This window comes from Pyxicephalus adspersus, chromosome 5 (genome assembly GCF_032062135.1).
Source record: "Pyxicephalus adspersus chromosome 5, UCB_Pads_2.0, whole genome shotgun sequence".
NCBI lineage: Eukaryota > Metazoa > Chordata > Amphibia > Anura > Pyxicephalidae > Pyxicephalus > Pyxicephalus adspersus.
In genome coordinates, this window is record NC_092862.1 from 142,766,661 (window position 1) to 142,780,526 (window position 13,866).

Consider the following 13,866-nt stretch of genomic DNA (forward strand, 5'->3'; position numbering starts at 1 on the left):
ATGAGCTGTATGTAAATCTTAGCAGTCGAATGTTATGCCAGAACCCAGCACCTCTCATCTGGAACAGATCACACATCCAGCTCCAGGTTCTGATTTATTTTAGGAATGGGAGGTTCCATTTTTACCTCTTTCCTGTTCTGCACCTGCAGGCACCACCATGTGGGTTAGGAAAGCATTAGGATAACAAATATATGGAGCATAACCAGCAACAAAATAAAAAATACAAAAAAGTTTTGGAAAATTTGACCAAACTTGCCATTTAATGACTTATTAATATGCAATAAAAGCATTACAAATATTATTATATTCAATCACTCCGTGATCTGTTCTCCTATCATAAAGCAGCAATTTGGAATTCTTCATTTGTCAATATTTTTATCTCTCCACCAATCACTGACAAGCATTATCTGCATCTGGATCATTGTGCAAACTTGCATTTTCCCGGCGCTCTGGAAATCCCCAACTTTCAGGAGCTGTTACGGTATTTGCATCCAGGGAATGTTCTTTGATATTTTCCATAGAATCGTGTTTCTATAAAAACAATTTTGGTGCAATATCTGTGTCTGTTAGTTGGAGGGGATTTTGGAATTGGTGACAGCACAAAAACAGTGCAAAATCAGTAAAAATGTGAAAAATTAAATTAAATTAAGTTTTTATTAAAAATAATAAAAATGAAATCTTGTTTTATACATTTGCAAACTTTCATTAAGCATAATGATCTTCATGCACAGGGCCGACATGTTTTGTTTTGGCTTTCTATGAATTCAGTTCGAGGTTTGGCACAGCTCAGCCGTCCATTTGTCAGTAAGTGAAGCTGTTGTGTAATGAAAGCTTTTCTTTTTCTTTAGTGTTGTCACTTGTTTTGTTTCCTGTCCAATTAGAGACCGGCCTTTCATTCTCACCGGACCGTTTGTCTTGTGTGAGTGACTAAACTTTCCTACTCAACTTTGAAACACAAAGAGCCGGCACGCAAGCCAATCCTGCAGAGTGATAAATGTCCTGACATAGAAGGTGCTGGAGGTGCAATGTGAAGAAAACTAAAGACCGAGCCGGGTCTGTGTGTTATAGATCAGCCGTCGCCAACCTTTCGGACCTCACGGACCACTAAATTCGTAATTTTAAATCCCAAAGACCATTTATATAAATTTTTTTTAAAACCATTTGTAAAAAAATGATCTTCCTAATAGTTTATTGATCAGCTCATGGTTAAGTGAAGTATTACTATTGTTACTATTATCATTAGTTGCATTATCTTTGGTATTACTAAAGAAATGCAAAATATTTGTTTGCTTTTTCTCACTCACTATGGGTTTATTTCATTCTAAGACCAAACAAAAAGTGATAGGTAACAAAGTCAAACTATTTGATGCCATTGAATATAACAATTATAGAAAATACACAGGTAAGGTCATACCTACCTAAAAGGGCATCTGAGAAACAAACAAATAAAATAAAATAATCGGATGAGAATCAGTATTGGCGGAGCGGGGTGACTGGTGTAATGGTGAAAACAATACTGAAGCGTACGGCTCGGCAACGGTTGCCTCATTTAACTTAATACTACACTGACGTCACGCTGCGCCTCATTTTGTTTTTCTGTCTCTAGTTCGTGAATTTAGTACAATATAAAGGGGAAAATTGTCATTCGGACTATAAGAATTTATTTGAATATTATTTTTATTTGTTAATAAACATTGAAAATAATGTCCACATTTTTATTTAGACCAACAAAATTTTCTTGCGGACCACTGGTCGTTGACCGCTGGTATAGATGAAGTTTATATTGAAGTTTTACGTTTTCTGGTTCTTTCCCTGGTCAATATGTGGATAACATTTTAAATAAAATCTATAAATTTTCAATCCATTTCAGATCATGGCAGGTGGAAGGAGCCAGCAGGTTGCTCCCTGAGAACAAACCAGCATTCCGCTTTATGTACTCCTCCAAGAGCCCACGTTCCTAGTACATGAGATGTTAGGATCATGCAAAAATTAAAATGTGCTGTTGGGCAGATTGATTGGGGCTGGATTCTGGAGGGGCGGTCTGACCTATGCAGGCTGTAATTGGATGCAGAATGCCCATATAATGCCCAAGTCTGATGCTAAGGCTCCGTGATTGGAAGAACTGAAATCCAATAAATAGAAGAGTTGGGTCAGGGACAGTGAATCTGGGGAAGAGGAAGGGGCTAGGTGGTGCTGGGTGTCCTCCAGCCAAGGAATGAGGCGGAGCTCTATCTGACTTGCTGCAGCTTTTAATGTACTTTGTGAGAAACTCACAGGGTGCAGCAAAACAATGAGGAATTTCAGTCAAGGAAAGAAGCCAGTATAAGGATGCAAAACTGAAGGGAAGATTTAATGAAGGAGAAACTGGGGGGGGAAATTTACTAAAGGGGTGACTGGAGAGCAGAATTAATGCAGGGGAAGCTGGAGGACAGATTTAATGAAGGGGTGGCTGAAGGGCAGATTGAAATCAATGCAGGAAACAATGAAATAAAGCCCAATAAATGGGTCATAAAAGATACGTTAGCACACTCATAAAACATATATTTACCATGCAGTAGTTTATTATATGACTTTCAAATTGTGTATCCTTGTACCAAACTTTTATTGCATTGGAAAAGATGGGGGTAAGTAAAATGAACCTTCCAGAAAGCCCAACGATGCCCGCTGGTGCAATGACACAGGGGGAAAATAAAAGGGCCATTTCAGATCCACAGTGAGTTGCAGCGTTCTGCCGCAGGCTCAACCATGGTCCCAGCCTCTCTAATTCAAGTGAATGGGGGAGGTTGGGACCCTTTTTTGTAGGTGGTGCATGTGGCTATTGCAGATTGTTGCCATAAGCAGCATGTCATTGTTACACAGGGTGAAGTTTGCCCCCTGTCCCCAAAAGCTGCCAGCCACAGGGTTTGACACCACAAGTCTGAAAGGGCCCCTAGGGCCCCAAATTGTCTGCAAGTATTATAAGCATGTTTTCTATTTATATCTGGTTTCCTAACACTATCTATTCATGGGGTAAAATCTGATGAAGATTTTGAATGTTGACATTAATTCCTCTTGCATTGATTGGAGGCGAGGGAGGTGTAACAAGGCTTTTTAATACCCATTCTCTATTCCGTACTATTTTGGCAGTAGATGTCCTTTAATCTTTCACTAGTTTTCATATTTTGCTGAAATGGGAATTCCCCTTATTCTGCAATGTTTATCTGTGTTTTAATATATACGGGTAGGCTTTGTATGACTGTTCTGTCACTAGTGTGACACCGGTGATTTTTGTTCTCCTCTTTCCTCCGGAAGCTTTGCAGGTTGGCAGTGTTTTGTCAACATTTCAATTCTCATTTAGCTGGAGCAGAGACATGCAGAGCCGCGTGACTCAACATATAGCGGAGTCATGGGAGAGTGACAACATGCTGATATAGTGATATGGATGGATGTAATGTGTAATTCTTGGTTCTGGAAAATGTAAATAATTGCTGCAGTTCAAACTTTTCATTTATTGATAACATTTTCACTTTTCATTCATCTTTATCACCATTTCAGTCCTGTTGATTCACTCCAGTGCATTCGACACAACATTGGCTGCATATCATCACTCTGGACAGCTTCCTAATGGTGACTAAAGTGGACTATGGCTGCTTAATTTGATAGCTTTAGGTATCTTGATAGGATTAGGAATGAGTGAGCGAAATTGAGCTGAACATGTAAGCGAAAACGGCCTGTGTAAACTCGGCCGTCATGATCCCAATTTTTTGGAGACCTGCAAGAGCAGTCAGCTCCGCTCCCCTGATTGCTCTTGCAGCCCTGTAGTATGTGTTCTTGGATAGAGATTCTCCATCCAGGAACACAGGAGTCCCGCGGCTGTGCTCATCATGAATGAAAGCAGCCATGGGAATCATCCTGTGATGATTGGCACGGCTGCATTCATTGATAAGCACAGCCGCGGCACTCACAATAACAGGAGGAGTACCGTGGCTGAATTCATAAATGCAGCCATAAGGATCCTTCTGTGAGCGATCATTTAACTTGCCCTCATTAAATTTCTAGTGCCCGGGGATCGCTTCGCAGCCGCAGTACTCCTCCTGTAATGATTTCCTTGATCTTCTGATGGGTCCGCGAAATTGGTTCACCGAAATTTCGCTGACCCATCGGACGTTCAAAGAATCTTTCAAAGAAAGTTCAAACTTCAAAGAAAGGTATTCTCACTCATCCCTAGATGGGATAACACAGGTATAAACATGAAGTTTAAGTTCTGGCTAAGTGTGGCTTTAACTTTACATTGTTTGCAAAGTTTGGAAACTTTTGGGCAAACTCAGACACACATCCTTACACATCCTTAGGAATTTACAAGAAGATGCCTTGTAAAAAGTTGATATTTTTTAAAGTTTAACAATGGGTTTTCAATGGCTCCTGGTACTAAAGCACACTTGAACGTTCCTTAACCTGTTTTTGCACAAAAAATGCACTTTTATTAGCCTTATTTTTTATTATATAATATATTTTGATTTTTAAAGTGACCATTGTACTGCTGACATGATTTGTCTTTTGTCCTCTATCCATACCAATATAATAGCTGCCAATCCATGATATCTTGGTGATTGGTTTCTGGTATGATTTTCAATAATTATTTTGCTATGCACTGCTGTAACTGAGGCATTATTACTGCTTCTGACTTTTTCAATATAAACACTGTATTCAAAAGATGCATTGTTTATATTGGGGGGGGGGGGGTAGGTAAATGTATATTTGTAGTGTGCTGAACCTGAAACATTGTTGCAATATATACAGTATATGGAAGCTATTTTACCTGCCAAAGAAATTGTAATTTTGTTAGTTGAACCAAGTTTTACACTGCTGCAGTTTGAGCAATGAAAAAGCAGCAGAAAAAGTCAACATCAGCTGTTCCTTGTTGGCATGTGCACAAAAGACAGACACCAGTCCATCAAACCAACTCTGCATTGGCTTGGACATCCAAGACCATGGGAACTATAATGGAGTTGCATCCCATTTAAAGTAGATCTATAATAAGAATGTCAATACTATGTAAAGGGGTTGCATTCGCTTTTACATAATGATACATTTTTTAAATTTGATTACTTTTTTTAACATAGAAGGCTGCAGGCTGTTCCTGAGATCTGGCGCCAGTAGCTTTTCTCAAATGTAAAAGAAGAACTTGATCTCACACATGCTCATATATACTTACATTTGGAGGAAAATGTGTCAGCCAATCTCATCCATGTACAGTGCAAAATTGGGGCGACCACTATGAAAAACCCAGAAAAAAAAGAAGGCAGCATGAAACATAATAAAAACAGAAACCAAGACAGTGCGTGATTCAACAGATCCAAGACGTTAAATAGGGAAAGGTAAGATCCTCTCTAAGGCTTTAACAGCCTCAACTCTTTCCAGAAGATTGCCCATTGCCCATTGCCCAAATTTGGAATGTGTGCCCATTTTTAGGGAGTTTGTGAGGTCAGGTTCTGGTGTTGGATTAGATAATTATTATTATTATTATTATTATTATTAATATTATTATTATTTGATTATTATTAATAATAAACAGGATTTATATAGCGCCAACATATTATGCAGCACTGTACATTAAATAGAGGTTTCAAATGACAGACAGATACAGACAGTGACACCGGAGGATCAGAGGACCCTCCCCCGAAGAGCTTAGGATCTAGGAGGTGGGAATAAATAATAAACCTTCTAACTTATCCCAGAGGTGTTTAGTAGGGTTGAGGTTAGGGCTCTGTGCAGAACCCTGAAGTTCCTCAACACCAAACTGGTGACCCCATATCTTTATGGAGCTGACTTTGTGCACAAGAGCACAGACATACTGGAAGGGTCTTTACCAAACTGTGACCACAAGCATGGAGGAACTTTTTCAATGTTTTTGGAAGCTGGGATATTATCAATGGAAATAATTTAAGTTAACTAGGGGGTGACTACATACAAATATGTGACGTTTGCAAAAAATAGTGTTTTATATCCACTTAGAGTTGCAGAAAACATATATTTGATTATGGTGGAACTCTGGCATACGTTTAACTCATATGAGTTTTAATGATCAATAGGATTATTTAGTAACAATTGATTTTGCTCATATGCAGTATACATTTTCTATAATCTGGGATGGTGATGATGACTTTGTTCTTAATGAAATCTTTAGGTTTTATTACTGAGTCGATGCTCCTTGAGTCTACTTTGGTCCCAAGCATTGCCCAAATGAACAAAGTTGCAGGTAAACCAATATAAACAGGGCTATGTATAGGTTTGTTGAATGGGTTTCCATGATAAGGTGAGCAGTGCAGTAGTCTGGAGGTGCCTTGGAGTAGGGAGCTGCTTTCTCGCTCCTGGACCTAGATTTGGTATCTTGGACGTCAGAAATGGATCTTTCTAGGACTGAAACTGTTCTAGGCATGTCAAGGAGAAGACTCATGATAGACCCAGAAGATGCCTCCTCAGCAACCCCAAAGGTGTTGAGCAACTTATCATTGATGAAGAACAATTTGGCATTATAAAAACCATTTTACATGCTGCAGGAGCTTTGGGGAACTTTAGAAAGCTACGAAACTGTTAAGAATTTAAAAAAAAAGATGATAGGATTCCAAGCAGAGGCAATTAAAAAAATTTCATAAGACACAAATCACATCCGTCTTGCTTGGCTTCCTTCTCACCTGCCATTTATTCATGATATTTTATCAAGATTGATATCAGTTACATTAAAAGGATAAACTGTTCTGGGGCAGTGACGAGGATTAATGTTTAATATTTAGTTGAATCAGAAATAATACACATTAAAGTTTACATTTTTAATATATCTGCAGGAGATGCAATGAGGCACAGGAAAAGAGTTCAAAATGTACTGTCGCAGTCTCCAGCTGAAACGCCAGCAACTGGTGACTGAGGACTTATGACTACTAAACAACTACAGAAAGTGGACATAAACTCAAAAATGGCTCATGTGCTATATCATTGAGAACTAGAAATGGTTATTGTGGTGAAGTAGCAATCAGAAGGTTTTGGTGATCAAATTCTTTATGAAAGGCACCACCTTGGGCCCTATAGCTATATAATATATATGCAATGTGTGATCGACTTAGGCACTGCTGTCTTTGATTGCCAGTTAAGGAGATGGTGATAAAGGTGTTCAATTTTGTGATATAATTGCTGTGCTACCCTTTTGTTCTCACTGCTGGAGAGGAAGCTGTACCTGAGGATCTGCAGTGCAAGGATCTCCCTGCCTCTTGTACACTGATTCTGTAAATCTGTGACTCCACCACATACTGTATTCTGCTGCTTCTTAATAATTGCCCCACCACTTCTTAAACCCACCAGCCACCAGGGGCAGCCCTCACATGAGGAAGAAAAGCCCTGCTCCTCTAATTAGATGGTTGTCAGTACACACAGACACAATTCATAACAAGCCATGGTAATTGGTAATGAGGAAAAGGAAGAAGATTGGTAGGAAACTTGGCAGTTCACATAGGATTGGTTGTGGGTAGCATGAAGATGCGCATCTCTCGTTGCATTGCGATAGGAGGCACCTTAGGTTTTTAAGGGGACATCGGTGTGACATAAGTGGTTTGGTCCAGCCTTATTTCTTTTTTAATTGGGTGACTGGATCTAGGTTGGCTAGATTTTACAACAGACATAGGGGGTCCATGTAATGCACCTGGGCACACAAATCACAACCAACTCCAGGGAACACTTCAACAGACTTTATTCCGTAATCCAGGTACAGGTCGAGGTCAAGCACAATTGATCAATCAGATAAGCGAGGTACAAAAGGATGAGACAGAAGGCGCAGTCAGGGACAATCCAAAGTCAGGGCAGGCAGAGTTCATGCAAGGTCAATAATAAGACCAGGTCGCTGCTGGTAATAGGTCCAAACTGATGACAAGCACACAGTAACTAGAGGCTATAACGGGCAAGGGTGCCAATGACAGAGTCTCATTAATTGGGCAGAGTGCCTAATCACATTGCGCCACCTGGTGCTATTGGATAGGAGGAAAACATACTGAATAATTAATACCCTGCAACCGATTTGGTAATTCAAACTATACTTGCCCCGCCCCGTGGCGAGGCAGCCGTCTGCCTTGCCTCCGGGGGGTACAAGAGGCGCGCCTAGTAGCCCGCGTGCCTCTTACAGCAGGACCTTTGGGCCGTGCTGTACTGTGCATGCCTGCAGGAATGCTGGGGGTGCCGTCCAACTGAAGAGTAGTTCAGCAGGTACGGATCCCTCCACCAGTGAGACACACTCCGGGCAGATCGGTGACAGCCTCGGCCGCACTGTCTGCTGCAGCGGTCTCCTCCACACTGCCCGCAATCCCAGGGGTTGGGATCGCTGATGGGGTGAGTACCTTACAGTCCGAGTGTAAACCGGGTACCCTACAAAAATTACTAATGTCATTGTACCTAGAAGATTTCTCACTTGCAACCATTGGAGGACTCAAGCTTGTGTGGATTTTGCATAGTTTTGATACAAAGGGAATATTTAGTGCACACAAATGGAAATCGAGTTTGTCACTTAGCAACCCCCGATCCAAACTTGGTCTGCAGATGATCATTTTCAAGAATTATTATCTGTACAAATAATCATCTAATATAAAAAACTATTTTATTTATTTTGTAAGTTTTGCACTAACCGAACAGATCAACCAAATACCCTGAAACAAGTTGGATATATTTGTCAACAGAGCTGAGTGGATGATTTTTGTCAACCTTGAAGCAGAAACAAATTTCTGATGGCTAAAATTTCATCTAAATTAAATTTTTTAAATAACTCAATGCAACACTTAGGGGCAAGATTATCTTTTGAGAAAGTTCCACTTTAAAGCTAGGAATGCACAGTTGTTCCAGGCAGTATGGATATGATGTTCAGGGGAACATACGAGACAAACATGTACAAAGCTTTGCTATATGTTTAATACATTTGATCATAACCAAGGTCAGATTGCTAAGACAAGGGTAATGTGGTAATCACATGGCAAAAGGATTAATAACTAGGAAGGTTAAAAAGCAAAGGAATAACTCTAGGATTAGGCTGGTTTGTGTCCCACTGCCTCCCCAAATAGGACACTGTACTAAGGATCTTTAGGCCAAGTTCAGTAGCCATGGAAAGCCAATTTTTCCCATTCATAATGGAACCATAAGTTTACCTTCCTTGTTGCCGCTAATACAATTTTGGCAAAATTTTGGCCAAAAAATAATTAGTTATCCCATTTACCCATTGTAAAATAAATAAATAAATACAATTCCCTTCTTTGTTAAGTCCTAATAGCCAAATCTACATCCCACACATGGTAAGGTTTATATTCAAAGCATTGACTTAGCAAACCTGCCACTTAGCCTTGCCAATTTCTGGCGATTAGCTAATGGTGCACAGGCGATGGAAGGGGTTGGAGCATTCCTTAATTTTCCAGCTGGAGAAGCAGGTGCCTGCAATGCCATTCCAGAGGCTATTTACTATGGTCTCATCGACTACATGTTTACTTTAAGATGAATTGGGGTTAAACACTGAATAACAATGAAGCTTCCAATCTCTGTTTTTCCTCAACGTATTAGGAACACATTCCTAATCTTGTAGGTTATGGAAATCGCTACAGACCTGAACCCTAACCTGAACCTTCCATTTCCATCCTGATGGCTTATCCCCACTCTTAATGCAGCATCTAAGAGGCTATTGACTACATTTAACATTCATTGCAGGAAAAGCCAAATGTGCTGCCAAAAAGCTTGATAGTTTCCTTATGTTGTTCTTCTTCCATTCAGTCAAATTTGATTTGCAAGCCAAAAAAATAGATAAACTAATTACATTTTTATTTGGAAGCTAGTGATATATATATATATATATATATATATATATATATATACATATACCACAAGCATCTGTGCAACAACTAAAGTCTGACTGTTTGGGCAATACACAGTGATTCCAGGCACACCAGCAATTCTACAACAGAATGGCTGAAAAAAGAAACAATTAAAGTGTTGCAATAGCCCAATCACGGTACAGACTGTAACCCAATTGAAATGCTGTGGCAGGACATTAAAAGAGCTATGCAGAAATAAATACCCTCAAACCCCCTTGAATTAAAGTTATTGGTAAAAAGAGTGGGCAAAAATTCCTCCACAACAATGTGAGCGATTAATAGTCATCCAGAAAGTGATAGCTTCAAGTTATTCCTGCTGAATGTGCTTCTACAAGCTATTGATTCATTGGGGTGTACTTTTTACACATGGCCTCTCCATTTTGGTTCACTTTTTGTTAAATAAATAATGACATGGTGGAATCTGCAATTAGCTTTAGGTCCAAGGTTAAATATATATAGTTTTAGGATCAGATGATATTTTATCACTTAATAAGTAAAATCTTACAATAAAAAATGATTTACTTTCTTTATCCCACAGCTGTCTATACCAATTTATGTTCTCCGAATCTACAATGAGCCAAATATCTCCCTGCAGAAAGAGCATTCTATTAAACATCTCATCTTAAAAATGGACATTTTAACCAATATGCATGATCATGAGCTGAGTTCATTCATTACACCCCATGCTTCAGCCTGAAACAAGCAATCAATTTTGTTTAGGGGGGTTTACATGGTCATGCTATGTACAATCAATGTCTGCATATTCCTAACATGCAGTGTATATTTTGCAAAAACAAGCTCACACTGACCTCTGTAGCTTAAGGTATTGTAGAGTAATTCATCTCCAAAATGTGCAATAGAAGCAGTGATGTTGTTCAGGTCTGGTTCCAGCACTTTGCTCTAAATCCACTTTCCTTATGTCTACTCATAGGGAATTTAGGGACGAAAGGGTGCAAAATCAAAATGCATCAGGTTAAGTTGAAGTACCAAATCACTACTATGAAATGGTGCAGGAAAAGGTGAGCTACAAAGAGTCCCTGCTAGGAGGGGGAGATGAGATGTAGAGTCCCTGCTAGGAGGGCCAGATGGGATGTAGAGTCCCTACTAGCAGGGGTAGATGAGATTTAGAGTCCCTAATAGGAGGGGTAGATGAGATGTAGAGTCCCTGCTTGGAGGGGATGAAGGGGGAGATGAGATGTAGAATCCCTACTAGGAGGGGGAGATGAGATGTAGAGTTCCTGCTAGGAGGGGGAGATGAGATGTAGAGTCCCTACTAGGAGGGGCAGATGAGATATAGAGTCCCTACTAGTAGGGGTAGATGAGATGTAGAGTCCCAGCTTGGAGGGGATGAAGGGGGAGATGAGATGTAGAGTCCCTGCTATCAGGGGACTGCCTGGAGAATGTTGGCTGAACTATTAAAATGCAAGTGTTTATTTTGTAGATTTGAGGATGAATTATTCCACAGTGGCTGCAACAGCAGGTCAGTGTAAGTTTGTTTTAAAGCTCCTTTTTCTGTTTTTTTAAGAATATCTAAATATTTGGATGTCTATAGTCTGGCCAGAGCACAGCTTAAGTCTGGAAAAATGGTTAAGTCAATATTTTAGAGTAGATGGGTCCTTTGAATGCAGCATGCGATCAATACAGACAAGCCTTGCAGCATTGTAGCAGTTGAAATCAAATATTAATTTAGATTTGTTCCATGACAATAAAGAACTCAGTACAAGAACCATTGATAATTGTAATATTTTAAACCCTACAAACTCATGATTTCCAATGTCCTCATTTGATTGGAGCTTTAACAAAAATAGAAAAATAACCTAAAAGTTATATTGAGCTATAGATGTCAGTCTTTATTAGGTGCCTTGCTTATCAATAAATGTAATTTGTTTCATCCTTTTATAGGCAAAGTCAGAAATGGCAATAAGACAATTAAAGCAGAGTTTGGGCCAAACAGCTAAATCTACAATCAAGATGCAGAGTTGTGAGCTGTTTTATCTGCCAAATATTTGTATTTGTTTGGGGTCTCTAGCGATTTTCACATCTCCTGCCATAATTAAAATCAGGCATTTAGTAAATTAGAATGCACTCATAGCCAGACTAAAAGATTCAGTTTTATCATTTATCCGGAGCTCCAATTAAAACAACCAACTGAACCTTTTTTTAGGTATCAGATAAAATCAATGCAAAGTAGATTGAGAAGACTTAAAAGCATTTTATTTCTTTTTTGCTAAAAATGACAATGTTACTTTTTCTGCTGGGTGAATTAAATATCTAAAGGAACGTTTTGTCCACAAAGTGCACAGGATGCCACCAAACATGAGAATGATACTCCTATGAGAAAAGGGGGGATATGATCACCCTGTATAAATATATAAATGGTCCATATAGAGAACTGTCTTCGTGATTATTCATTTGGGGTCTTTACAAAGGACAAGCACATAGGCAAGTAATAATTGTGCAATGCACATATTACATGAACCTCCCACTCCCCCTTTCATTTATATTTTGTAGAATCATGATCAAATATTTGCAGTGCACTATTGCATGCCCGTGTATGATATTGCGCATTAATGAGTATTCTAGTAAGGCAGCCCGTTCATTTTATATTGGGCTGGCAATGCACAACTTTGCGGTGCACTATTGTGGTGTATTGGAGATATGCAATGCTTTTCCAAATCAATGGATCACACAATATTGTAACATGAGCATGTAAACCCGGATCCATAGTGTACATGACTCATTCTGGAGTTTTAAACAAAATGCTGAGCTGAAAGCAGTATGACTATACCAGGGCAAATCTTGGCATCACTATTCACTAATGACCTGTTTTACCCTTATAAATATTAAGAAATCAGCTTGATTAGATTTACCTTTACAGGAGAAGCGTGTTTTTTGTAGATGATAGAAGAAGATTTAGTCATTTCCGATGCAAACTTCACTTTGTACCTCAGCGGAGAATTTACAGAACGCTTTTGCATTAAACTCTTCATATTAGAGGATGAAGTATTTGGAAAATTACAATAGAGGCAACATGGTGAGTAGCAAAATAATAACCGCAAGACATCAGCATAAAAGTAGGACAGATAAACTTTTGATGGCAGATTCTGTTATTTATTTCATCAGCTGCATCCTCTAAATAGAGGAACAGAATCATTTTCCAATAGATAAGGGAAATATATCTGGAGTAAAGAAAAGAGGAACTAACTAAACTCACTTTTTTTTAACTTACCAACTAAGTAATATATATATATTGTCTATTTAAATTATTTTCTTGTAGGAAAAAGCAGGCCTGAAGCAAAAAAAAAAAAAAAAAATGGGCGAAAGGCCCCATGACAGGGGGGGCATAGACGACCAAACATATTTGGGGGTTAAAAGTTCAAGTAAGGCGGGGTAGGGCGCCTGGGGGCCTGGTGGTAGATCGGGTACAGTGGGAGAAAGTGGAGGGGTGACTTTCATGGACCTATAGAGATTGTTAAGTTAACACCGTCATAATAAAGATGTTATTTGTATTAATAAAAGGGGCTGCTGTGGCCAATTTATTCCAAAGCATTGTGTATTGTTTTCTTTTATTTCTATGGCTTTAAGAGAAGGGTGTTCTGGGGGGAGGGTTTTTTATTGGTGGCAGCAGTGAGGTTTTCTTATGCGGTACCCTGGTCAAGTTGTCCCTGGCTGATATACTTATCTCCTCCTTGTGCAGTATTTTCTTTGCAGTTTTAGTTGTCAACGCTCAATCTTCTGGGAAAGACTGAGGACATCCTGTAAGTACATAGTATCATGGATGTGCCCCTTATAGGGGTATCCCTAATCCCTCCTGCAATCACATACATTGATTATTTGTACAGCAAGTTCTTCTTTATGCTGGGACAACCCAGTGCACTCAGTACACCCCCATCACGGTTGCAAAAATCCAATCTCACAAAGAAGGGCTACTGGCTGGTTGTGTGCAGAGGTTGCAGGCTAGTGGATCAGTTTTTCGTGGATTGTTTTTGCCCCG

The 13,866-nt window shown here is 39.3% G+C and overlaps 1 long non-coding RNA gene across 1 annotated transcript; it reads right to left on the reverse strand.

Annotated features, from left to right (window-relative positions):
• Window positions 1-320: 320 nt before the first annotated feature.
• Window positions 321-12,872, reverse strand: LOC140332197 (uncharacterized). The gene is made up of 3 exons (XR_011921057.1): window positions 12,743-12,872; window positions 5,195-5,254; window positions 321-531 (listed from the first exon to the last, which is right to left on the reverse strand). It is a non-coding gene; the product is annotated as an uncharacterized lncRNA (long non-coding RNA).
• Window positions 12,873-13,866: the final 994 nt, after the last annotated feature.